The sequence below is a fragment of the Melozone crissalis genome, unplaced genomic scaffold (genome assembly GCF_028551555.1).
Source record: "Melozone crissalis strain CALT ecotype California unplaced genomic scaffold, PUWL_Pcris_2 ptg000021l_1, whole genome shotgun sequence".
NCBI classification, from domain to species: domain Eukaryota; kingdom Metazoa; phylum Chordata; class Aves; order Passeriformes; family Passerellidae; genus Melozone; species Melozone crissalis.
In genome coordinates this window covers 4,769,675-4,782,500 of record NW_026535799.1, presented here as the reverse complement: position 1 = coordinate 4,782,500, position 12,826 = coordinate 4,769,675, and the positions used below count along the sequence as shown (strand labels likewise).

General features: G+C 52.7%; 2 pseudogenes; both read right to left on the bottom strand.

Moving 5' to 3' along the window:
* The window catches only part of LOC128937752 (28S ribosomal RNA), an 8,069-nt pseudogene extending 3,883 nt beyond the window's left edge, over positions 1-4,186 (bottom strand).
* An 884-nt stretch (positions 4,187-5,070) lies between these two features.
* On the bottom strand, positions 5,071-5,223 carry LOC128937719 (5.8S ribosomal RNA; annotated as a pseudogene).
* Positions 5,224-12,826: the final 7,603 nt, after the last annotated feature.

Sequence of the window (12,826 nt, the reverse complement as noted above, 5' to 3'; positions counted from 1 at the left end):
TGGTTGATATTCCGCTTACTGGCAAACTCGTCCACCAATTGTACCGGAAGAGCCTCTTTCTTCCTCCCCAGTCCATACCCGTTTGTGGGCCCCTCAGGCCGATGACTCTTTGGGATGAGAAGCAGCAATCCGCTCCACATTTCGCACAAGAGGATGTCTTATTCTCTTGTGCAGACCCAGGCCAATCTTAGTAGCGAACCCACGTTGGCACACCTCACAGACCCATTCCCCAGTGGGAGCCACACACACCACCCCCTTGCAGCGCGGGATGTGACAGGAGATACTGTGGCATTTTAGATTTTGTTTACCACATTTTGAACACCTGAAAATGATCTTTCTCTGCCCGTGTGCCCTTTTGAGATGGTCAATCAGCCCCAACATCCAAGTAAACCAGGTCTCACAACAAGGACAAGATGGTTGTTTGTCAGGCATGGACACGACAGGTGTTCTTGGCGTTATACCATCACCTTCAGACCCGTGAGGAGCCTCGGGTGTTTTGGGCTCTTTACTACCTCCCATTGCGCTCTCAGCCTCAGGTGTTTTGGGCTCTTCGGTACCTCCCACTGCACTCTCAGCCTCATCCTGGGCCATCCCCATAGGGGAGATCTCATAGGGCTCAGGGAGTTGCCCCAAACCCTACCAAACATCCACATGATGTACACCATCTTCTTTAACAATTCTGGAGTTAAAAAACTCCAAACTTGCAAGATCGAATCCCTCTTCCCTGGGCACAGAAGGCATAGATGGTAATTTGGCATCAATGACCCTTAGATCTAATGGGTCAGTCTGAGTGGTAGTCGAGATATAACGCAAAGCCATTTTGTCAGTCCGGTAAGCAATAAAGTGACAAGTCCAAGTGAGGGTAGAAGCATATAGTAGCTGACCCTCTCTCAAACTACCAACTGTGTCAACAACAGCCCGTGGACAAAGCTCTGTGCAACAGCGAACTAACTGTGCCAACCTTTTTGTTTCAGCAATTCGTGAAACTATTGTTGGGTGGTGAGTCCAACAATAGGGAGGGCTGATATGCGCCCTCTCTCACACTGGGGCAGAAGTTGACTCAGTTACCACGAGGGTATCCGGCAGGACCACGAGGAGGTGCGACTTCCGCGGCTATGCCCAGTTAGTAAATATAGTTACTCCCGCCGTTTACCCGCCCTTCATTGAATTTCTTCACTTTGACATTCAGAGCACTGGGCAGAAATCACATTGCGTCAACACCCGCCTCGGGCCTTCACAATGCTTTGTTTTAATTAAGCAGTCGGATTCCCCTGGTCCGCACCACTTCAAAGCCGGCTGCTAGGCACCGACTGAGGCGGGGCACTGGCCCAGGGACCCTCCCCCGGGGACCCTCCCCCGCACAAACTGCTCAGCCGACACCGGCTGCGGCTGCGCGCACGCTGGCCGCACACCGCGGGAACCCCACTGGCGGGAACCGCTGGGGCGGTGGTGCGCAACGATGACGGCTGCCACTGGGGCACTGGCCACGGCAAGGTGGAGGGCGGGCGGAGCGGGGGGCGGGCAGCGCCCGCCACAGCCAGGGCGATCCACAGGAAGGACCCGGTGTGTGTCCAGAGTCGCCACCGTGCGCGCGCATGCCCCAGCGCCCGGGCGGGCCACGCGGAGCGCACTCACCCGCGCGCAGCACCTCGTCCAGCTGCGGCACGCACCCAGCCCCGCTTCGCGCCCCAGTCCGACCAACCCAGCCCTTAGAGCCAATCCTTATCCCAAAGTTACGGATCTGGCTTGCCGACTTCCCTTACCTACATTGTTCCAACATGCCAGAGGCTGTTCACCTTGGAGACCTGCTGTGGATATGGGTACGACCCGGCACGAGACTTACACCCTCTCCCCTGGATTTTCACGGGCCAGCGAGAGCTCACCCGATGTCGCCGGAATCGCGACGCTTTCCAAGGTGAGGGCCCCTCTCTCGGGACGAATCCATTCCAAGGCGCCCGGCCCTTCACAAAGAAAAGAGAACTCTCCCCGAGGCTCCCACCAGCTTCTCTGGGATCGGTTGCGTCACCGCACTGGGTGCCTCGTGGCGCCCATCTCCACCACTCGGAGGATTCGGGGATCTGAACCCGACTCCCTTTCGATCGGCTGAGGGCAACAAAGGCCATCGCCCGCCCTTTCGGAATGGCGCTCACCTTATCGCTTAGGACCGACTGACCCATGTTCAACTGCTGTTCACATGGAACCCTGCTCCACTTCAGCCTTCAAAGGTCTCATTTGAATATTTGCTACTACCACTAAGATCTGCACCTGCAGCAGCTCCACCTGGGCCCACGCCCCAGGCTTCGAGGCGCACCGCAGCGGCCCTCCTACTCGTCGCGGCCTAGCCCCTGCGGGCCTCGCACTGCCAGCGACGGCCGAGTATGGGCCCAATGCTCCAGCGCCATCCATTTTCAGGGCTAGTTGATTCGGCAGGTGAGTTGTTACACACTCCTTAGCGGATTCCGACTTCCATGGCCACCGTCCTGCTGTCTAGATCAACCAACACCTTTTCTGGGCTCTGATGAGCGTTGGCATCGGGCGCCTTAACCCGGCGTTCGATTCATCCCACAGCGCCAGTTCTGCTTACCAGAAGTGGCCCACTGAGCACTTGCATTCCACGGCGCGGCTCCACGCCAGCGAACTGGCCCCCTTACCCATTGAAGGTTTGAGAATAGGTTGAGATCGTTTCGGCCCCAAGACCTCTAATCATTCGCTTTACTGGGTAAAACTGCCCATTGCTGAGTGCCAGCTATCCTGAGGGAAACTTCGGAGGGAACCAGCTACTAGATGGCTTGATTAGTCTTTTGCCCCCAGACCCGGGTCGGACGACCGATTTGCATGTCAGGACTGCTACGGACCTCAACCAGAGATTCCTCTGGCTTTGTCCTGCCCAGGCATAGTTCACCATCTTTCGGGTCCTAGCATGGACGCTCACGCTCCACCTCCCCAGCCCCGTGAGGGGGCGGCGGGCGAGACGGTCCAGTGGTGCGCCCGGGGCTGCCAGGCGCGACACGCGCCCCGGGATCCCACCTCAGCCAGCGTGGGCCGGCACTCACCTTCATTGCGCCGCGGGCTTTTGACAATGGTCCCTGACTCGCGCACATGCTAGACTCCTTGGTCCGTGTTTCAAGATGGGTCAAGAGGGTAGCCGACATCGCTGCGGACCCCGGGTGCCCCAGCGCGGCCTGTGAGCCTGGCCCAGCAGCGCCGCGCGGTCAGGGTGCACTGAGGACAGTCCACCCTGGTTGACAGCAGCGCCGGAGACTGGCAGGCCCAGCCCCCACACCCCTGCGCGAAACGCCGTGCTGCGAGGATGCCACTCCGCCCCCCCCCCCCCATGAGAGGCGGGGAAATGATGCCCCCCACCACGGCGCCACTGATGTGGGGGGAGGAGGGCGCAGTGGCAGTCCTTTCCCTCGGCCCCGGGATTGGGCGAGACCTGCTGCCCGAGGGCTGTAATACCCGCCGCTGCTCGCGCAGCACTGGACCACCTGCCCGTCGGACCACCTGCCCGCCGGAGGCCTTCCCAGTCAACCTGGAGCCGGTCGTGGCGCACCGTCGCAGAGGAAATGTGCCGGACAGCGCCAGCTGCCGGCTGGGCGGCAGTCCCCGGACCAGCCTGCACCCCCCAGCCTGCCTCCGCGGGCAGGGTTCGCCCAGGGGACGGAAGGGAGGCGGAGGTGAGGTTCCACTGAACCCGTGCCGACCACAACTCGCCGGGTTGAATCCTCCGGGCGGACCGTGCGGGCCCCACCCATTTACCTCTTAACGGTTTCACGCCCTCTTGAACTCTCTCTTCAAAGTTCTTTTCAACTTTCCCTTCGGTACTTGTTGGCTATTGGTCTCGTGCCAGTATTTAGCCTTAGATGGAGTTTACCACCCGCTTTGGGCTGCACTCCAAAGCAACCCGACTCCGAGAAGTCCCGGGCCCAGCGTGCCGGGGGCCACTACCGGCCTCACACCGTCCACGGACTGCGGCCTCGATCACAAGGACTTGGGTCCCCTGAGAGCGCCGCCAGGGATTGGGACTTCTGTACGCCACATGTCCCACACCCCACTGCGGGGCAGGGATTCGGCGCTGGGCTTTTCCTGCTTTGCTCGCCATTACTGAGAGAATCCTCGTTAGTTTCTTTTCCTTGGCTGACTTATATGCTAAATTCAGCGGCTTGCCACGTCTGATCTGAGGTCGCAAGGCCAAAGCTTGGCCGCACCTCCTGGCCCATGCAGCTCCTAAAGAAGCAGCATGCCAACAGGCCAACAGCCAGCCAGCTTCTCCCACCTACTACCCTCACCTTCCTCCCCACTGGCGCCCTCGCACCAGGGGAAAACAAAGCCAGAGGGAGAGAAGCGGAGACAGAGTGCCCCATCCCGGAGATGAGAACCTAAAAGGGAGTGTGGCAGAGACAGCCCTGATGGGGGACCAGGCGGCACGTGATGGCCTTGGTGGAGAGAGAGAGAAAAGCCATGGTGCTATTTGCGCCCCGAGACCACGACAGAAGAGGAGGAGGGCAGGCGAAGGGAGGAGGGGGTTGGAACATCTGTCCCCAGCGCTCTCGCCTCACGCGCACGCGCAGTGGCACAGTACCCCCGCAGTACCCACCTGCAGACAGCCATCCACGTGGGGGGGAGGCTGGGGGTGAGGCCTGCGCCTTATCTCCCTCTTGCCCTCTCCCTTCTCTTGACCCACGGTGGTGCTTTCAACGCTGTCTCTTACTCTCCTCAGCTGCCACCACCACCGTACCGCGGTACGGGCCCTGCAAGGACAAACTGCCCCAGTGGCTCACTCTGGGAGTGGGGAACTATGGAGCAGTCCTTGAGTCTGCATACAGGGGGATGAAAGCCCTGCGTGGCAACAATGACGATGACAGCCATGACGATGATGATGCCTGCTGGGTCACAGGGAAAATATTGAGGCCGCCGAGGGAAACGCATCCCTTGCCAAACCCCTGACCGCCTTCCCTCTGGGCACCGGTGAGCCACCATCACCACCGCCGCTGACCACAGTCAACTGGCCTGTGAGGCAACCCCAGCTGAACCACCGTGGTGGCCGCTGGACGGCGACTGATCGTCAAGCAACACTCAGATGGGCGTAGCCCTGGGAGGAACATGGGGCCGCAAGTGTGTTTAAAGTGTGGATGACCAATGTGTCCTGCAATTCACATTAATTCTTGCAGCTAGCTGCATTCTTCATTAACGCACGAGCCCAGTGATCCACCACTGAGAGTTGTCTGGCTTTCAGCACCGATCCCGCACCCGTGGAGGGGCTGGGACCGCTCACATGGGGCGCCCCTTTCTCTTGTGCTGAGGACGTGCGGGCGCGTGCCTGGCTTTGACCGTCCGTACTTGATAGTCAGGAGTGCAGACATAGGAGATCCAGCCACACTGAACTGGAATTCTTCCTCAAACCTCCACACTATGGTGGCACTGAAGGAGATCTGAGCAGTCTGGGTCCCGCCTGGTGCAATGATGCCCTCCTCAGGCGCAAACTTGAAGCAGAAGCCCACGTTTGCAGTTGAAGGGCTATAGGTGAAGGGAGCATCAATAGCTCCTAGGTTTATCAGTTCCACCTGCAGCAGCAAGAAAGCAAAATGGAAATATATGTGGAATCTTCCCTTCTTGTGAGTTATTGTCTAATCATGCAATTAATACCCAGAAATAGCAGACGATGCTATGAATGGCAAAAAAATACAACAGGACAAGTTCTGCCCTTTTTCATGCAAAGCAGTGGCAACTCCACAGAACTGGAGTCCACAACCCTGGGGTTATCCCATGGACACAGAGCAGTGCACCTCTGATCAGCACCACCAAGTTCATTCAGACCTGGCCCTGAGAGCAACATGGGCTGATTGCAGCTCTGTGTAGTCAATCACCCCAGAGCTGCTGCTGCCCCACTGAGCACAGCTCCAACACCACCATCTACTCATTCACCTTTTCCCATGTCATGAAAACAATACATTGATTATGAGGCATCAGCATCAAAATGTATAGACAGCATCATCTTTTGGTAAGAAAACTCAGCATGTCTTTGCCTCCCACAGCCAAGCTTTTGGAAGTGTCTGGCATGATGTAGTGCCTCATTTTCTACCTCTTTCAGCTGCTCTCTCTTTGGTTTTTTTTGCAAACTTGACACTATTGGGGAGGAGGCAAATAGGTAGAAAAATGCTTTGCTTTATTCCCAGGAACACTTTTCTCTTTCTAGAGCCAGAGATGCACCAAGGCTGAAGTGTGGTGAGGGACTGGTCAGCAAGGGAAAGAACTCCCAAGTCCTTTCAAAGGGCCAGCACTGAGCCAGGAGGCTGGATGGCTTTCCTGTGACTTGCAGCAATAAGCAGGAGACACTTGACTGGAAGCTGTCTGCAGTGGACTGAAGCTCAAAGGCAGCCAGTTTCTTCCAGCTGCTTCTGAACAGCCCAGTCCAAAGGTGCCTTGTGTCTGGCACTGCCACAAAAGCCTCTGAACATCCCTTTTTGACCCAGGCTTCGTTTCATGTGCCAAGGGGTTGTTTTGCAGCAAGCCTCCCAGCTGATTCCCAAGGAAGGAACTGGGCCTTCATGAACAACAGACACACCTTTCAGACCCTCCCAGATTTCACCAGTACATCAAATATTCCCTGCTCACAAATGCCCAGGTTGGCAGCAATTCCACACTTCCACCAGGCTTGCTCCTGCCTCAGGAGCCATCAGGATCCACCCCAAGCCCTGCTGCTCACCTCATAGACGTGGGGGGTGTCAATAGAAATGTTCCCAAGGTTCAGAGTAGGAGAGCTGAATTCTTCCAAGGGTCCTTGGCCTTCCCCTGAGAGGTGCAGGGGCAGCCTGCTCTCACAGCCTGGGGAGAGATGTCCATTGCACTACAATCATTCCCTCTGTTATACTCTATTTTCCAGGCTGCCTCAGTGCTAGTCCCTGACTCTGAGCTGGATGCAACCAGCTCCTGATGCTGCAGGAGAGGATATGGACCCTCCTCTTCCCTCAGCCTTGGGGCTGACTTCTAATTTCTAACCCATTCCTTGGGCTGCTTTCCAATTTCAGCCACCAGTCTGCTGAGTTTAAAACATCTCTGCTGCCTTGTAGTGACAGGCCAAGGAGTTACAGGTATAAATTGAAAGAAAGGAAATTTAGCTTAGATATTAGGAAATTTTTTACTCTGAGGGTGGTGAGACACTGGAGCAGGTTCCCCAGGGCTGTTGTGGAGGTTCCAGCCCTGAAAGTGTTCCAAGCCAGGCTGGATGGGGCTTGGAGCTACCTGCTCTAGGGGGAGGTGTTCCTGCCCAGAGGCTTTTAAGGTCCATTCCATCCTTAACATACTCTGGTTCTATGCTGTCCTTCCCATGCACTTAGTGGAGCTTTGAAATCATTCAGTGAAGGCACAAAGCTCCTACAGAGTTTGGCAATTCCCAAACTACCTGGCCCAGGAGCACAGGACATTTTTGCCAAAGTCCCCAACTCCTGACACTCAGCACTGCGTTCTGTTTCCACAGACAGAGCTGCAAGGGCTCAAATCCCACAAAGGGAGAGAGGCAGGTGCTGGCCAAGGCTGCTCCTTCTACCAACAGCCTGGGCTCAGGGGGGCTCAGTCACCTCTGCTCTGCTGCTGTCTGGGCACTGGGAGGTGACCCAGGCTCAGGGAACACATTTCTAACTCAGCGCCTGCTGCCTGATTATGGATCCATGTCAAATGGACCCATCATCCTGGAGGCCAGGGGCCTGCAGGGGCTGAGTGCTTGTTCACTAAAGCTGTTCTGCTCTGCAGCTCTCTGGCCTTTGAAGGAATGCTGGCAAAGCCATGGCATGAAAACCTCTCCCTGCACTGCCTGGGCTGTTCTGGGATCAGTCAGGCACACACAGCATTCTGAGCCCTGGCCTGGCACAGGAGACTCCCTGGAGGCTGCAGGGCCAGGGGGGATGTGCCAGCACTGCCCTGCTGACCAGGGACTCTTCCCAGCACTTCCATGGGAGCCCTGTGGGCTCAGGCTTGCACCATGGCTTCACTGAGGGGGAGAGAAGCAGGGCAAAGGAGCTGTACCTGAGATGCTGCAGTAAGCCACACTTCCATACTCCAGTGCTTCCAGGGGTTTGAAGGTCACCTTGATTTTGGCCAAACAATTCGGCCCAATTTCTCCCTCCTACAGCAGAAAGAGACAGCAAAACATTGCTCTTCAAACTTCACATTTCTTGTTTTCAACCACACTTCTGTAAGCCTCTGTTTAGAGCATTAGTAATGAGTGAACAACACAAGTAGCCCAAGGAAACACTCCAAACCCAGCTCAACACAGCGCTGGAAGCTCTCAATGCTCAGCTGTTCAGCTCCCACTCTCCACAATACTCCTGCTGCTCTGACAAAGGCTCTTGGTCACATCATGCTGCTGCCAGCTACAGTGGGATGCGACTGCCACTGTGCACTGGTGGCTCTTCAACAAGAAGAGAACATGATCCCTGTCCTGGGTTGACTATATCATGCTTTTATCCCAAATCGTCTTGTTCTGTTTATGCTGAATAATAAGTGTTGCACCTTTAAGACTTGTTGCAGAGAGTGAAGGGGGGAGAGAAGAAGCAGCAGTTTGTTTTCAGACACTGCACTCACTCCTCCACACTCCTGCTCCTGGACTGCATTGTCTGCGGATGGACAGACAGCGGTTCAGAGCTCTCCTTTGCTTGTAGTTAATTTAGCTTGCTGAGGCAAAGAAGTTCCCTGGACTGTGGGGTTTTTTTCCTTTCTTTGGACCTGTTCAAACCTGCTCTGGACTGAACACCAGCAGAGCACCGGCAGCTCAACCTGTGGCCACCGGGCCGGGCCTGGCCTGTGACATTTCCAGGACCAGAGGGACTGATCAGAGACTGAGTGAGCTGAGCTGCAACCTGGGGAGGGACGTTCTCAGTTTGTCATCTCTTTTGGAGCAGCAAGGAGTTTTATTGATTAATACTGTTTAGGGTTTATTGTTTAATAAACAGGTTTTTTCCACTTCAAGGAGGTCTTTTCTCCAGGACCAGTTGGGGGTAGGGGCCGATTGAATCTGCTTTCCTAGAGGAGCCCCTTTGGGGGTTCTCTCCCAAATTTGCCCGGAACCAGAACCTTGGAAATAAAAATATTAGTTTAACCTGTTTTGAAAGAAAGCAGAGGCTGGCATTATTCTAGCGTTTACTCCAAGATGAGAAGGGATGTTGCACTGTGCAGACACCAGGCATTCATTGTCTCTCACAATGCCAGTACTCAGAATCAGGGCTCTGTTTGATACGAGGACGTGGTGGTTTGCTTGCAGAAACAGAAAAGGAAAAGGTTTTCTGTCCCTGTGTGCAGGACAACTCCAAAGGCCCATTTCAACCTTCCACCCTTGTGTCCAGGCTCACAGAGGACACTGGAAGGGACACTCAGAAATAGTGCAAGGCGTGGTTACAGGGGGGGATTGGCATTTCCATGATTAGCCTTAGGCTGAATTTGCCCTCACTTTCTCAGCAAACCATTGCAAGCTTCAGGTCAGAATGTGGCCTGGCAGTGCTCCAACAGCCTCTGCTGAACCTCACGTGTGGGGGGAGCCCCTACCTACAAGAACTGCTCCCTGTGGACACTGCAAGGACACGCACAGAGTGCCCTTGAGCTCAGGCCCTGGCAGCACAGCTTGGCCTTGTCAGGCTCCCAACCCTGCCTTGAGCTTCCAGAGCAGAAATGCTTTTAGCATTTGGCATTTTTAGGCGAGCTCTGCAGGTGCACCAGAAACTCAATGTCTTCCCTCCCAGCACATCGAGCCAGCTGAGGATCTGCCCAGTGACCGCAGCTGGGGGTAGAGTGGGTGGGAGAAGGAAGAGGGGGAGGAGGATGAGGAGGAAGAAGAGGAGGAAAATGAGGTTTTCACCTATCACTTACCATTGGCTCAATGAAAAAAATGTCATCAGAGAACAGCATGGGGTCTTGGTGCAACTTTGCCTTCTCCCCCAGGAGCCTCAGGAGGGCAGTGTGATCTTCACCAGAGCCCTTCTCCTTCCCTGTTTCTTTCCCCTCCATTGATTTTTCCAGCCACAGCTCTCTCCGTGTCCACAGGAATCGATGCTGCCTGCAGCCACAGGAGAGACAAAGCCAGCAGACTGTTTAATAAGCCACAGATTGGCAGAGAGAAGTGTGAGTGCAGGAGAGCAAAGCACCTGGGGAGGAGCAGCAGTGTGAGAGATGAGTAATGTGATGATTTATCAAAAAGTAGGATGCCCCAACACAGGGAACGATTGGCAGCTGACTCCATTGATTCACAAGGCTGAACAGTTGCTTTATTAAACTATATTATGTTACATTGTACTACACTATATTAAAGATGCATACTATACTACAAAGAATACTAAAGAATACTAAAGAAAACTTGTGACTGTCTCCAGACAGCCAGGACAAAGCTTTTTCCAATTGGCCAAGGAAACAAAACAGTCCTCAGCAGAATCCAACTGACAAATCATTTCAGGTAAAGAATCTTCCTAACACATTCCACATGATAGAGATAAGAATTGTTTTCTTTCTTTTCTCTGTGATTCTCCAGGAAAAAAAAACCTTGGGAGAGAGAATTATGTGTTTCTGTTCAGAGAATGTGAATACCACAATGATTGACTCTCACAATTAACAGACAAATACCATGTATAGAAGTTAAGAAAAATTTCTTTTACCCCTCAGTTGTTATCAAGGGACAGCTGGAGTTGGGATATGTGGGAGGGTCGCCTTGTCACTACAGCAACATCTGACCTCCAATCAAGATGTGAGGAAGTAAACTCTACCACTGGACACTGAAGATGGAGTCAATGGACAGAATTTTGGGAGGGGCTAAAGGGTTAAAAGGCAAAACCTCCATTGTGTGGGAGAGCACATGGTGCGGAAAACCCTTTGTTCCTGGCGCCACAACATTTTCTCTATTCAGTCTTCTGTTGCATCTTTGATAAGGTTTAATAAACCTCTCTCAACTTATGAAAAGGGAGTGGCTATTTCTCCCAAGCAGCAGCTCCCCAGTAAGGGCTGACCCCAAGCCATGGGGGTCCCAGATGGATCAGAGGATAACTTGTTGTTCACTGGCCCAGCAGGGAGTTTTACTCCACACCTGCAAGCTCAGGACAGGAGAGGTTTCCAGAGCCAGCATCCCTCCAGAGAACCTCCTGGCTCAAAGCCTCTGCCCAAAAAACTGAGGGAGAATCCACCAGCCACTTCAAGTGGCTTTTCCTACCACTGAGCTGCTGGGGAGGCAGATAAAGGTCATGGAGCAGGACTTCCCTGGGAAGGGGAGACAAAGCTGGGTCACAGCTACGTGCTACCAGCACTGTAAAAAAGACACATTATATGATTGGCTTTTCGCATATATGAAAATAAAACATTGGTCTGTTCTGTTTCAGTCTCTATGCAATATTGCATAGGGAAATGTAAGATAACAACAATTAGAAATCAATCAGATAATGCACATGACCAATGACACATCTGCAATCATACACATCAGTCACTACAACACTGAACTGTCATCCCAGAGTCTGCGACAGCTGATGAACTTTAAAACAACAGAGAGCTGGAGAACTCGTGTCAAGATTCATGTTTCTCCAAACTCCCTTTGAAATCAGGCTCAGCTATCATACATGGTCAAATTGCCAAGCCAAAAGGACTTGAATACTTTTTGATGCAGAAAACATCTGAGCTGATTCTCAATCATTCCATTCAAGTAGAGCTAGAACTTGGCCAGAGTTCAATCTCTAATTGATGGACACCACTTAACACATTTTAAAACAAGACTCTTAAAAACAGAAATTATGAATAGGAAACCTGAGGATTAAAGATCAATCAAAACGTTAAATAATTGAATCCCTCCAAAACTTCTGTCAGGACAGAAATTCTTCAAACACAGCAAACCTCTTGAATTCTCGGCTGAAGTACTCTATAATAACTGAAAAAAATAATAACTGAATAAAACCACAAAACTGGCAACCTGGATTTAAAGGAAACCTAAAAAACATGAGTAGTTAAAAAACAAAAAGACAAGATTCTGAAGAGACACGTGTCTTGTAGATGATCACATAAAGAGACCGTGAAACACATGAAAGCTGGCTGTAAATATTACAACAAGACCTTGATAATAATTCTTATAATAAATTCTGAGAATTCTCACGATATAATCAACTTATCAACAGGAAGTGTTTGAAGGGGTTATGACAACTTTTTTAAAGTATTCATATAGCATTAATAACAATCCTTATTTATCAGTATCACCTATAAAATCTAAAAATAACAAAGATTACAAACTCAATACCAACAAAATTCTGAATCATTGGAGAATCAGCTGGTGACCCCACAGATAGGATCTGATTGATATTTCTCAAATGCTCTGTCTTCAGAGACATTTCAGGTAATTGAATCATTACTAATAATTCTATCTTTCTACGGTGGTTTCCCTCCCTGAGAGGCATTTTGCACAACAGAAGATTTCCATTTATATCATATTTGGAATACCACTGATTTGCACTGGTTTCCCCTTTTTTCTGTATCTTGGGCAAAAACCTGGCTGCTTTCTCACTTTACACTGATTTTGGACAGCTTTTTTACATGTCCATCTTTTGCATCTGAAGCCTTATCATCTGGTAAATGCTGTTTCCGTCACTTCTGTGGGACCGGGCTGTTGAGGAGTTCGGTGCCCCTCACACAACATGCGCTGCAGCCGCGAAAAATCTCCCGCTTGAGATTCTGATGGAGGCTGAAACTGTGTGCTGGCTGCCGGGGCTGGCTGCGTGCCCGCTGCCGTGGGACCGGAGCAGGGCCGGTCCCTCGGGCACCCTCTGCACCCAGACCGCGCCCGGTCTCTGCCGCTGCCCTCTAGGGAATGCGG